At 56.4% G+C, this 13,600-nt stretch overlaps 1 pseudogene across 1 annotated transcript; it reads right to left on the bottom strand.

Moving 5' to 3' along the window:
* Window positions 1-12,271: 12,271 nt before the first annotated feature.
* On the bottom strand, window positions 12,272-12,991 carry LOC309964113 (acireductone dioxygenase-like; annotated as a pseudogene). The gene is made up of 2 exons: window positions 12,976-12,991; window positions 12,272-12,840 (listed from the first exon to the last, which is right to left on the bottom strand). The product of its transcript is annotated as an acireductone dioxygenase-like (transcript).
* Between the last annotated feature and the right edge of the window lie 609 nt (window positions 12,992-13,600).

Raw genomic sequence — 13,600 nt, 5'->3', positions numbered from 1 at the left:
AGCAGAGGTGAGGGCGTGTGTTCTGGGCGGAAGGAACAGAGGTACAAAGGCCTGGAGGTGGGACCAGTGAGAGGAGCTTGAGGGGGTCACAGGGTTGGGGGAAGGCAGGAGAGCAGGGGCCCGTAGCGCTGAAAGTGACCTTCATTCGTGCTGAGCCTGGACCCACCCAGTGCCTGGTGGACGCTTGTTAATTGCACACTCGCATGTCGGCTCTGGGAGGCGGGGCGATGGGACCAAGCTGGGAGCCTGAGCCTGTCGCTCTAGTATCTGGGTGGAGGGCGGAAGCAGAGGGACCCCAGAACGGTCCCTCAGCCCCCTCCTCCCTCCTAGTGCCTGTGGTGGTCGGAGCTGCTAGGGCTGTGCTCCTGGGCAGGACCCTTGGCCCTTCCGGTGCTGTGCGGGGGGCACACGGGTGGTGGGCTGATGAGGACAAACATTTCCCCCCAGCTTTTTATTTTGAAAGATCAAGAGCAACACAAGTGCTGTGAGCACCTGTGTGTCCATGTCTAGATTCACCAGCTGTCAGCATTTTGCCACATTTGCTTCCTGTCTCTTTCTAAATATGTGTGTGTGTATTTCTGAACCTTTCCCAGGAGGCTGCAGGCATCCTGGTCGTCACCCCTAAATGCTTCAGGGCACATCCCAAGGAAAAGAACATTCTCCCACATAACCTCCCTGCCGTTGCTGCTCCTAAATAAACCAACAGTGAGTCCGTCAGGGCATCCAGCTGCCCGCCTGTAGGCAGCTTCCCCCAGCAGCCCCGTCATAGCTGGTCTTTAACTCCAGATCCAGGACCCAAGCCAGCCATTGTGAGTTGCATTTGATGGCCTTGTCTCTTCAGGGTTTTTTTCTGGAACAATCCCCTGCCTTTTTTACCTTTCGCACCCTGACTTATAAAAGTATCCTGGCCACTTGTCTTATGGAATGCCCCCCATTCTGCATTTGCCTGGTTATATCCTCATGATTAGACGCGGGGGTCTGGGGTTTGGATGCAGGCCTGCCTGACCTTTGGGGAGGGGCTGGGGGCAGGTGACCAGCCCCCCCGAGACCTGCCTGCTGCCTGCCCCCCCTCCAAGACCCTCCCAGATCCTCCAGGGCTCCAGGCAGTCAAGCAGTGGCAGCTGCTGGGCCTGGGACGGTGCCAGGGCATACCTGTTTCCTAAAGGTTAATTCGCTTAAAGCACGAGGCAGGGCCTGTCTGCCCCTCCCCAGCTCACAGCTTGGCTGCCTGCTGACCACACAGTGTTCTGCGATGGGACCATTCTAATGGGGCAGGGGCTGGTGAGGGGCCCAGGGGAGCCTGGAGGCTGAGAGGCCCTGGGGGGAGGCTGCTGGGGGACGGGGCGGGGGTGTGTGGTCAGGAGAGGATTGGGACTTCTGAGCTGGGGGATTCCAGGGCAGCCTTCTCTGACCCTGGGAGGCCTCCCCTAAAGTCAGCAGTGGACCAGCCGCCTGAGCCCTTGCTACCCGGCTCCTGCCGTTTGTATCACATGACGCCAAGGTCATACAAGGTCATGCAGCTCATTGGCTTACTCAAGGTGGGCAGGGGGGGGGCATCCACTTGGACATCCATCCTGGGTTCTGGAGGCACCGTCCTGGCCCCTGGCCCCCCCCAGTCACCTTGGGTGACTTCGGGCAAGTAAGCAGCCCTGCCTGAGCCTCAGTCTCCTCATTGGGAAAATGGGGTCACACCTACCTGTGGGAGTCTTATGCCCGTGAAGAGCACCAAGCACTTTCATCTTCACAGCAAACCCATTTGACAGATGAGGAAACTGAGGCTCAGAGAAGTGAAGTACTTAGCCCAAGGACACACAGCTAGGAAGCTGTGGTGCTAGGCTTAAACTCAGGCCGTCCAGGCTGGCTCCAGAGCATAAGCCCCTAAGCTCCCAGCTGTGCTATGGTGGGACTCCTGTGTCTCCAGCTTGGGTTTTTAAGCGTCAGCCCCTCAGCCCCTGCTGCCCTTCACTGCCAGGTGTGGGTGGCGGGTGTAGGGCAGCCCACCCTGAGTTAGACCACGGACACTTCCCTCTCCACCCCCCTGCTGGCCTCCCTTCCCACCCCCTACCCTCTGCCGAAACTCTCTTGGAAAATTGCATTTTTTTACACCAGGTCTGGCTGTTCCCAGTAACCTACAGCTCTCACTGTTGCCTCGCTCTTTGTGTCAGCATCCTGCTGATGGACGGGGCTCTTCCTTAGCCTCTGATTGGGCTCGTGGGAGGACAGCGCCGACGAGAAGGGGACTGGTAGGAGCTTGCGGAGGGCTGAGCCACAGACCGGAGCTCAGACCCTCGCACTACCACTTCACGTCCTGCCCACTTTGTAACCCGGTTTCCCCACTTGCAGCCAGGGCAGAGGCACAGCTTCCGTGCGAGTACTGTCCGGGCAGCTGAGTCGAAGCACAGAGGCCCGCCCTGGTACAGATCGAGGCTCGCAGCGGGCGCTCAGGACCTGGCAGCCGTTACGAGCTGGCTTTGAACAGTTTTTGAAAAGTGGCCTCAAGCGTGATCAGGCACAAATGGTGAGGTGGACCCCCTTGGGCCTCCCTCCTCACTTATCTGGGAAGGGATGCCAGTTCCTTTATTCACCTGACCTGCACCCAACACCCACCTTCCTGTCCATTCGTTCTTTCATTCATTCACTCATTCTACAGGCCTGTATTGAGCACCTCCGAGTGCCAGGCCCTGTGCTGGGGATTCAGGAGTTTTCACACCCGTTCTGGTTGAATTCCCAGGACAGCTCGTGTGGCAGGTCCTATAACTATCATTCCCACTTTACAAACGAGGAAACTGAGGCATGGGGAGCTGGAGGTGCTCTCTCAGTCACTCCCCGCCCCCTCTGCCCCGAGAATGAGTGAGGCCCTAGAGGTGGTTAGATATTCTTGTTCAGTGATTTGAGCGAAATGACTGGTTTTGTTCCAACCTGAACCGATTCTGTCCTTTTCATAAAACAACATTTTGTCGTTTGTTTCCTGATTCAATAAAGAATGACTGGGCTTGGCTGGAGGTTCAATTACTTTATACGGCTCATTCTAGCTTTCGGTGCACCGTTCTGTTCTCTTCTTGCCTATAAAAAGAACCCGGGACTGATGGCTCTGAGGGGCAGGAGGGATGGGTGGAGGAGGGGAAGGTGCTGGGTGCTGCCAGGGCCGAGGAGGGCGCTCAGCCTTTCTGCCCTGGCCCCCCATGTGCAGGCAGGGCAGCTGAGAGCCTGGGGAAGCCAGTGACTTCTGTGACCGTCCTGTCCCCAGGGATGCGAGACGGGGAAGAATTATGTCCAGTGTTGGCCTGGGCACAATAATCCTGCCTGCCCAGCCCAGGACTGCAGGGAAAGGCCAGCCTCTGCCCGTAAGAGACTGATCTCGGCCGTCCTCCAGGCAGTGCGGTGGGCATCTGGAGGGGATGGGCCAGTGTTGTCCACTGGGGGGTTAGACACAGAGCTCCTGACTGGGACGATTCACCGGGCGGGGTGGGAGTTGCAGATGCCTTCTTGTTCAGAGCTGGCTGGTGTCCAGACTTAGGCAGACTGGCTGTGGGCCGGGGTGGGGAGGGCAGGAAGGAGGCTCCCCTGTGTCTGTCTGTCCCCTAGGACACCTTCCTGAGCTAAAAGGCCACTTTTCTGTTTTCTTTTGCAGTTACCGAGAAGGAGGTCCAGCAGTGGTGAGTAGCTGCTTTTCCCCAAACTGTTGGGTGGGAGAGGGTGTGTTGGCTTTGTGCTGATGAGACGGCAGTCCAGCTGCCCAGGACAGCGGCACGTGGAGGACCCTCTGAGAGCGGCTTACCTACAAACCAGTCCAGGCAGCCTTTGTTCAGATTCCTTTGTTCACAGGAGACTGACATAGATCCAGTTGAACTGGGATGGGGGTGGGGTGGTAGTGACTCCTTGCCTTGTGTGGCATCTCTAAGGACCACCAGTGTTAATTTCAGACTCTGCTCATCCAAGGGAGGGTTTTGGACCAGAAACAAGTCAGGAGACTGAATCCCAGGCCCAGCTTTGTCCCTAAATCGTCCCGTGGCCTTGAGAAGTCTCTTCTCTAGAGTTCAGCCACCCTGTCTATAAAGTGATTGATCAGAGTGGATCAAGGATGGCAGATAGGTTTCTTTTTGGATGCCAGCTCTAATCAATCCATAGTAGCTACCTGGAGTGCTGTGTTAAGAAGGATTCTGAGTCTGTATATCATGGAGCAAACCGAAAGTATAGCACCATTAATGCTTGGAAGGTCTGGAATGGATTAGTTATGCCTGCCCTGGGGCAGAGAGGGGAGAGTGGTATACTGTCTGTCATTGTGGAATGTGGAGCAGACAGGGGAGACTCACACATGGTAAGGTGAACCTGAGTTGGGAGTAGGTGAGCGAGGAGGCGAGCTTGGAGACCTCCCAGAAAGTTTGGTGGCTTAGAAATGGACTCTGCTCCTACCTCTTCCTATCCAAGTGACCTCAAGTGATCCAACCCCCCTCAGCCTCCGTTTCCCCACTTGTGTGACGGGAATGATGAGGCATCAGGGCGACATTCCCTGTAAAGGTCCCAAGAGATAACAGCCTTGGCAGTGGTCTTCCATCGACTGTTCAGATGGGGAGCTGAGGCCTACAGATGTGCCCTCCATCACAGCAGGCCGCAGCAAGGCCCAGGCCACGAGACGCCTGGTGGAGCCCTGCTGGGGGCAGGGCCAGGCTCCCCAGGGGCCACTGCTTACACCTCCCTGTCCTTGAGTCCAGGTGGCAGAGGGAAAGAGTTGTGGCTGCCTTGCTTGGCTCTGCTGACCCCTTGCTGGAGACCCCGGCTAGGTGGGCAGGACCTGGGTGGTGAGCTGGCTGTGCCCCACGGGGGGAGTGGATGCAAAGGGAGCAGCTGCCACTCCCTTCTTCCTCCCCCACATCCTGGGACCCAACAGGTGGGCCTGACCTGCCTCTGACCTCATTTTCCACTTCCGCACTTCCCCAGGTGAGCGTTCCAGAAATTCTGCTGCTTCTAGGTTTTTTTTTTTTTTTGGCTGCGTTGGGTCGTCGTTGCTGTGCGCAGGCTTTCTCTAGTTGCGGCGAGTGGGGGCTACTCTTCGTTGCCGTGCACGGGCTTCTCATTGTGGTGGCTTCTCTTTGTTGTGGAGCACAGGCGCTAGGCGCGCGGATTTCAGTCGTTGCAGCACACAGGCTCAGTAGTTGTGGCTCACGGGCTCTAGAGCGCAGGCTCAGTAGTTGTGGCATACGGGCTAGGTTGTTCCGTGGCATGTGGGATCTTCCTGGACCAGGGATCAGACCCGTGTCCCCTGTGTTGGCAGGCAGATTCTTAACCACTGTGCCACCAAGGAAGTCCCTGTTTCTAGGTCTTTATCTGTGAGGCTCTCCCTCCTGGATTGCCGTACCCGGCCTTCCCGAGCCTTTGTCACTCACTTTTCCCACCCTTCCTTTCGGGGCCATCTGAACTCCACTCTCCCAAGGCTTACCTAAGTCACCTCCTCCAGGAAGCCTTCCTGGATTCCCCATCTGTACATAATCCCCCTCCTTCCCACATGGCAGCCAGAGGGGTCTTTGTTGAGCAAATATTCAACGATGCCAGGCTTCTGCTTAAACTCTCCCTGGACTCGGGTGAAGTCTGCACCTCTGGCATGGTCACGTGGTTACGAGGCCCGGCTCAGGCCAGCCTTGCTGTGCCGACCCCTCCAGTCTCACTGCCGTTTCCTCCTCTCCTCTGCCCTCTGCCCTCTGGCCTGCCCAAATTGCTATCCGTTCCCGAATTCACCTTACTTTCTGGGGCTTCCTGACCTTTGCCTGGGCTGTTCCCCCTTCTGGGAACACCCCTCCTCGTCTTTGCTTGGCCACCACCTCCTCACCCTCAGGCCTCCTTCCCTGAAACCTCCTGAGCCCCCAGCTTGAGTCAGGGGCCTCCTCTGACCTCCCACAGCCCAGTGTCACAGCTGGGGACACACCAGGCACAAACAGGACACACCTGGGACAAACAGCAGTTACAGGTCTGCGTCCCCCTCTGCCTCCCCTCCTGGCCTTGAGGCCGGCTCTGCCCTGTTCACTGCTGTGTCCCCAGGGCCTGGCCACAGCAGGTGCTCAGCACCCATCCGTCGCCCCGAGGTGCTTCACGTACACGTTGTCATCGACTCCTGGGCGCTGTCCCGGGGGCCGACATGGTTTAGCATCTCCACGGTGATGGGGGAACTAAGCTGAGGCTCAGAGGTCAGAGCAGGGGCGAGGACGAGGTCTGTCCTTGCTACGTGGCAGATGCCTCCCCAGTGCTGCTGTGTGCTGGGTGCGCTCTCAGATGTGGCCTTGTTCATTTTGTCCTCGTAGTCACCCAGAGTGGGGTCCCACCATGGCTAGACGAGGCTCCTGAGCCCCAGGAGGTGCAGGGCACACCTGAGCCCTGGCATCCTCCCCCACTCCCCTGGGTCATCCCCAGGAGAGACAGGAGGCAAAGTGGCCAGAAGGGATCCGGACCCAGGGCTTGAGCTGAGCAGCCTTGGACAAGTTACTGGACTGCTCGGTGCCTCAGTTTCCCCATCTGGAAAGTGAGGGTAATAATCGTCAAGCTTTATAGGAATACTGTGAAGAATAAATGAGCTAGTTCATACACAGCGTCTGGAACAGAGCCGAGTCATAAGTTCTCTGTTTCGTTAATAATGCTAACACTACTAATAACACTGATCAGGATAACCATGGAGGGATCCTGAGGTTGAGGGTCCTCTCCTCATTATGTCGATGGGGAAACTGAATCCCAGACAGGTGGAGGGATTTTTGTTCCTTCATCAAGCTGACATCTGAGCCATGACCTGGACAACAGGACTCAACCACAGAACAGCGTTCCAGGCACAGGGAACGGCAAGGACAGAGGCTCAGCAGTGGGAAGGGGCTTGGTGTGTTTGAAGAACAGCAGGGAGGCCAAGGAGGCCGGCCTGGAGGGGACAGTTGAGGCTTCTACAACAAAACCAGGGCCCTTGTGATGCCCAGTCCTTGCTGTAGGGGAGCTCTCTCTAAAGAGCTTATAAAGAAAAATAGAGATCTTTTCTTTGCCACAAAGTTCCGTGGACCTCAAGTAAATGCCCTTTGATTCATTTTGGTGGTGCCTTTCTCTAACCCTCCTGGGTCAGCCCACCACCCACCTCACTGTTGTATCCTAGAATGGTTATACCCCACAGGGTGAAGGTAGACTAGGGATGGTTAAACAGCGACACTCATACCACCACTCTCCCCACCTGTGTCCACAGCAGACATCAGTAATGGATCACAGATTATGGCACTCTGGATCAGTCTCCTCCAGTGCTGTGGGCAGACCGTGTAATTATTCTTAGCACACGAAGTGAACCAATTTGTAATCCCATGATGGGCCTACACCTCCCTGGTTCACTGGGACCATAACACAAGACTGCTGGGTTAGAGGCCAGATCCAATCAGCCCGCTATCCCCTCTGTCCTTTGCACAGGAAACAAATGGGACAAGCACCTGCATCCCAAGTGCCTGGGCCCATTTCAGAGGACCCTTTCTCACCACGGCCTCCAGCCGTGCCCTTTCATGTCCTAAATGGCTCTCTGGCACCTGATAGCTGGGGAATGCCTGCCCTTCCTTGGGAAAACTGAGGTTCCTGAGCCCAGACTACCAGGGCAGCAAACAATTTAGCACCAAACCATCTGGGGTGGGATTGGGAAATGGGAGGGAGGGGCACGCGGAGAGCAGCGGGGTCGCAATGGACAGAGTTTTCCTATCCCACCTGTGACATGTGTGGGTGGATTCAGCCAGGGCGGCTTCAGTTTCCTCCTGTGTTTCTCTCTCTCTCTTGCTTAAAGCCCTTCGTGGCTTCTTACTGCACTTAGAATAAAGACCCAGCCTTTATTGCCTGGTCCTCGGGGCTCCCCAAGGTCTCTGGCCTCACCCTCTCCCAGGCTTACCAGGCACCAGCCACACTTACTGTCCTTCAGCCATGCCACGCTCCTTCCTACCTTAGGGCCTCCATCCTTGCTGTTCCCTCTGCCCTAGATCTTGGCATCTTCGCTGCAATGTCACCTCCTGGGAGAGGTCTGCACTGACCACCCTGCCCCTGTTTCTCCAGCCTGGTACAGGATCATCTTGTTTGGTGCTGACTTTCAGCAGCTGCTCCCCAGAATAGGAACCAGAGCCAGGGGTCTTCTGTGACTCTCTGACTTGTCCTGGGCCACCCAGTGAGCAGAAGCAGAGCTGGGCACATCCCAGGTCCTCCAGGAGAGCTGAGGCCCCAGGTGGTCAGGAGCGCAGACCAGGTCACAGGGATGTGATGCCTGAGCCGGGCCAGCTGGGTGCTCACCTCACACCCGGCTTCACGCTGGACACCCGGTGTCATCTCTGCTGCTCCTAGCTCTGTACTTGGCCGAGACGGGAGGAGGCTGGGGCGTCGGGAGGTGGGGCCAGTGTCAGGTCCACAGCCAGCCCGAGGCCCCTGCCCACCGGATCCCTTGTTCTTGACCAAGCTCCATTCACCACAATGGAAGATTGGGAACCTCGGTGGGGACTGACTAGGAAACTGTAGCAGGTCCCAGGCCCCTTAAAGGCGACCGTGAAATTGTGATCACCTGGAGGGTGAAGGGAACGCCATCCCAAGGGGGAACAGCAGGGCACAAATAGTGCCCCAACACAGTTCCATGATGAAGATAGTGGAGGGAAAAGAAGATGGAAAGGAGACTGACCAGAGGCTAGAAGTGGGTGTGCTGGGGGTGGTGGCATCATGGGTATTCTTTTTTCTCTTATATTTTCTATGTTACAAGTTGTCTGTAATGCTTTCGTTACATTTATAATAACCAAATAACCCGATGGTATTGTAACAAAAATAGTGGGCGGAAGCAGGAGGAATTCTGCAGCCGCCTCCACAGGGCCAGCTGTCAATCCTGGACCCTCCTCCGCAGTCACAGCTGTGGGTAAGGAGGCCGCCGCCAATGCTGTGGGGTCAGTCCAGGAACAGCCCGTTTTACAGATGAAGAAACTGAGGCTCTGAGGGGCAGAGACACTTGCCTGGGTCTCACAGCTCTGTGTGTGTGTGTGGAGTCTGGGTCCAGCTTGCTGGCCTCCACGGCCTGGGCTACGGAGGCTCAGCTCTGCTGGCTCTGGCTTTGGGAAACCCCACAGAGCTGAAGGCGGTGGAGGATGGGGGGATGTGGTGAGGAGACAGATGGGGGAGGGGAGAGGAGCGGGGAAGAGGCCTCATCCTCATAGATGTGTTCGAGCCCCTCCTCCAGGATCGTCTGAAGGCAGGTCTCCAGGGAGCTGGGAGGGGAATGCCGGGGGAAGGGAGGTGTTTGAAGAGATAATGGGAGAACAGTTTACCAGGGCTGCTGTGGCAGTCCCTCATTGCAGCTGGGGGTTGCGCTTTATTATTTATCCATCTATTTACTTCCCACTTTCCACACTGCGGAGAGCGGCATCTGCCGCACTTAACCCTGGCGGGGAGGGGGGTGGGCATGGAGGGCTATGCGAGGCTTGCTTCAAGCTGGGTCCCAGAGGACGAGGCTCTGTGGGAACTGCAAGCAGTGAATTCCAGAAAGTCCTAGCAGGCTGGTGCCTTTGGGGACCCAAGGCCCTGGCGGCGTTGGGGATGCTGGGGGCCACAGAGAACGGGGATGCTGAGCTGGAGTTGGACCCGTGCCTCATGGCCAGCGTGCATTCATGCATTCACTCATCACTCATTCATTCATTAATTCACTCCCTCATTGCTCCCTCATGCCTTCATTCACTCATTCATTCATTCATCTGGTCACTTATTCACTCCCTCATTCATTCAGTCACTCATTTGCTCCTCATTCATTCAGTCAGTCACTCCTTCATTCATTTATTCACTCCCTCATTCACTCCCTTACTCCTTCATTCATTCACTCACTCCCTCATTTGCTCACTCCCTCATTCATTCTCTCACTCTTTCACTAATTCATTCATCCGCTCACTCATTCCTTCATTCATTTGTTGGTTCATTCATTCCATAAATCTTTACTGAACACCTATTATGTGCCAGGCCCATGGCCAGCACTGGGGGCAGCAGGGACTGGGGGAGAAGAGGTGCTGGATTCCCCTGGGGCACACAGGCTGGCGCAGTGGCGGTTAGAGGCGGGGTGGGAAGCTTACAGGGAGGAAGCCCAGCATTGAGTCGGGAGTGTTTTATAAGTGGCATTCAGCCTTCAGTGTTTTTATGAAGTGACAGATTTCTTTTTTTTTCCCCTTTCCCTCTTAAAGAGGCTTAAGAATGCAGTTGTCAAATCTGGGATTTTTTTCTCTCATCTCCACCCCATCGTGGAGAGCTGGTTCCCAAGCACAGTCAACCGTGCCGAAAACCTGTGCTCTGGTGGCTGGAAACTGGGTGTGTGGAGCTCAGGAGCCGTGCCACGTCCCAGGCTCAGTCCCACAGCTTCTCCTCCCCAAAGAGAGCTGAGACCCCTGCTCTTGAACACGGTTGTGGGAGGGGTGGTCTCCATATAGATTCCTCAGAACGCTGTTTGTGCCTCACTCCCCCTCCCCGGCCTAACCTGCACCAGGGACAGTGCCAGGACTACTGCTGCTTCCACCCTTGGTCTGGAGTCAGGTAGAAGGCACTGAGGAAAGCAGGCCACGGAGGCTTCGGGCCTCGCTGGTGACTGGCCGCACACAGAGGCGGTGGCAGGGTCCAGTTGTGGCTCCCCATTTGCTAGCTGTGCAGCTCCAGTAGGTATTTACTGAGCACCTGCAGTGGGCCCTGCAGATTCGGGGTGAGCTATAAGACGGGGTCCCTTCCCTGACGGACCCTGTGGTGCACTCACTGGCCCAGGCATCATACAGGCTACAGGCACAGCTGCGAGGCCCAGGCCAGGGACAGGGTGCTGTGAGTGTGTCAACCGGTGTGTGTACTGGGGTCTTGGGTGGCCAGAGCGGGCTTCTCTAGGGGAGATGCACTGAAGCCAAGAAAAAAAGGGGGAAGGAGGAGGGGAAGGAGTGGGCCGGGCAAAAGAAATGCCGTGTGAAGGCCCTGAGCCAGGAGATTTAATAGCCCCCAGCCTCAGTTTCCCCATCTGTACAATGGGCATAATAATCCTCCCCTCCTGGGGCTGTTGAGACGATTTGGTGAAATGGTGCCTGGAAATCACATAGCTCCGTGCCTGGCTCTCAGTAGGTCCCTGTTATTCAGAATTGCAGATCACTGGAAGGCAGACACTGGGGAAGACCCTTTTCTCCGCTTTGTGGGGGTCCCCAGAGACCATCTAGCCCCGTGGTTCTCCACTGGAGTGATTCTGCTCTGGGGGGATATTTGGCACTGTCCGGAGACACTTTGGGTTGTCAGAACCTGGGGCGGGGGTGCTCCTGGCATCTAGCAGGTGGAGGCCAGGGATGCCGGTAAACCACTGGACAGACCCCCATGACCAAGAATCATCTGACCCCAAATGTCAGTGGCGTGGGTGGAAAAACCCTGATCTAGTCTAAGTCACTTATTTTACCAGCAGGGAAACTGGGGGGCATTGCAGGGAAGGGGTTTGCTCGGGCCCCTGTCACAGTGAGACAGGATGGGCCAGGACTGGAGCACAGGGCAGGCCCCAGAGCAGGTTTCCAGGCAGCAGCGTGTCTGAAGGAGAGAGGGGGTGAGGGCGGGGAGAGGGAGAGGCCCAGGCCTGTTGGAACCTGAGCCTGGGTCAGGGATGGGGCTGCAGTCACGTACATCTCTCAGTCATCCTGGGATAGAATTCTTGGGCAGGAGCTCTGTTATTTTTAAAATTTTTATTTGTTTTCTTTTAACGTTAAGGCAGCTACTATATTTTGAACAAGAAAGTGGCATAGGCAAGCGAGTGTCCCCCTAACATGCCAGCTCGTCCCCCACGGCACCCCACCGCCCCCCAGCTTCCCCCGTGTTTTGGGAGAAAAGCATCTTTTCTCTGCCCAGTCCTGTCATCCACTGTCACCCCTCTGCACAAGGCAGGCGTGGCCTCGCCTGGTATCTGCTTAGAGTCCAAAAATTGTCCAGATGGCGCAGCTAAATGGCTGCGTCTGGGGAGATGAAATTCATTCGGTCAGAGCTGAAGGCACCAGCTGACACAGGGCCACTGACCCCTGATCCTGAATCAGAGAAAATGAACGCATTTGCCCAGCTTTCCACAGGTGCTTCCATGTACGAACAAGTTCTGTAGCCACTTCCGTTAAAATGTATTCTGATCAAACAATCTTGCAGACGAAAGCTCACCTAGCCTCAAGTCTACAACACAAAAGCAAGGAGAAAATGACAGATTTTCTGCTGCCATCACATCGGGAACCTTCACAAGGGGGGCCGGGGTGCACGAGGCCCCGGGGCACCGCTAGGCTGTCTGCGCCAGCGATTCCAGGTTCTGCCTCCGGGCCTCGAAGTTTGTCAGCCGGCCGGTTGTATGCCGTCCACACCGGGTCTCCCACAGACAACCGCGTGGCCTTCTCGTATTTCTTCTCGTCCGGTGTGAAACGGTGGTAAATCCCGGCAGGGAGAATGATCGTGTCTCCTTTCTCCATGATGGTCCGGATCCACCTGTCCTCTTTATCTCTCACGTCAAAGTACCCACCGCCGACCAAGGTGACGCGAATCTTGTCGTCCAGGAGTAAATGCTCCTTGTAAATCATCTTGGTCTTTTCTTCGTAATTTGGTAGTTTGTCTCCGCCAATGGTTATTATGTCCATCCAGGAGTAGATTCTCTCTTTTCGGATCTTCTCTAATTCTGGATCATTCTCATATTTGTAAAGGACCCCGAGCCCGCACAGCTGCTCCAGGCCGACCGGGCGCACAGGCTCCGCGTGGTGGAGCCACGGCGGTTGTCAGCCGAGTCGTCCATGTTCCAGGCCTGCGCCGTGGCGGGGCTGGGGTCACTGCCGCCTTGCCCCAGACCCGTGCTGCGACCTGCTCAGGCTGGTCTCAAGAGCTCTGTTATTAAGCCGCAGGTCCCTTGGGTGCCTGCCGTGGGGTGGGGTGTGGGTGGGGGTGTGTGCCTGGGTGAGTGTCCTGGCTCGGCCCACCACGGGGGCTGGGCTGCACCTCGGAATCGGACCATGGCAGGAAGTCTTGGCCTCAGAGCTGTGAGGACTTGAAGAGCAAATTTGGGGCCTGGGGCAAGTGGGGCGTCTGGGACAGACCTCCTCCCCTCTGCTCCAGTGAGACAGGGTGCCCCCCATCTTCTGATGATGAACGATGGATGGGGTTATGCAATGTTTGGGGAGCAGGCTCTTGGCTTTCCATGGGGCTGGGGCCAGTGCAGCCTGGCAAAGAGGGAGCCTGAGAGGCAAGAGTCCCGGGTGTGAGCCCTGTATCTGCTGCTAACTTGCTGTGTGACCTTGGGCCAGTCTCTCTCCCTCTCTGGGCCCCCAGTTCCCCATCAATCCACAGAGGGGTGGGCGTATATCTGTGGTGCTCTAACCATCTGCATGGAGTTCTCAGGTTCTGACCACGGTGCCCAGGGCTTAGGAAGAAGACGCCTGACACCTGGCCTCTTCCTCTCTCTGTGTGTTCATTCGTTCATTCATTCATTCATTCATTCAACTCATTCATTGAGCTCACTGGACATTTACTGAGCCCCCGTTATGTACAAGGCTTCGGGGCACTGGGAGTTCACTGTTGGGTGGAGGACACAGCCTGGTGGCAAACATGACACAGCGTGGTTCAC

Source organism: Leucopleurus acutus (genome assembly GCF_964270905.1).
Source record: "Leucopleurus acutus genome assembly, chromosome: 7".
Classification (NCBI taxonomy): Eukaryota; Metazoa; Chordata; class Mammalia; order Artiodactyla; family Delphinidae; genus Leucopleurus; species Leucopleurus acutus.
The sequence above is the reverse complement of the archived record's forward strand: the minus strand, read 5'-3'. Positions and strand labels throughout refer to the sequence as shown.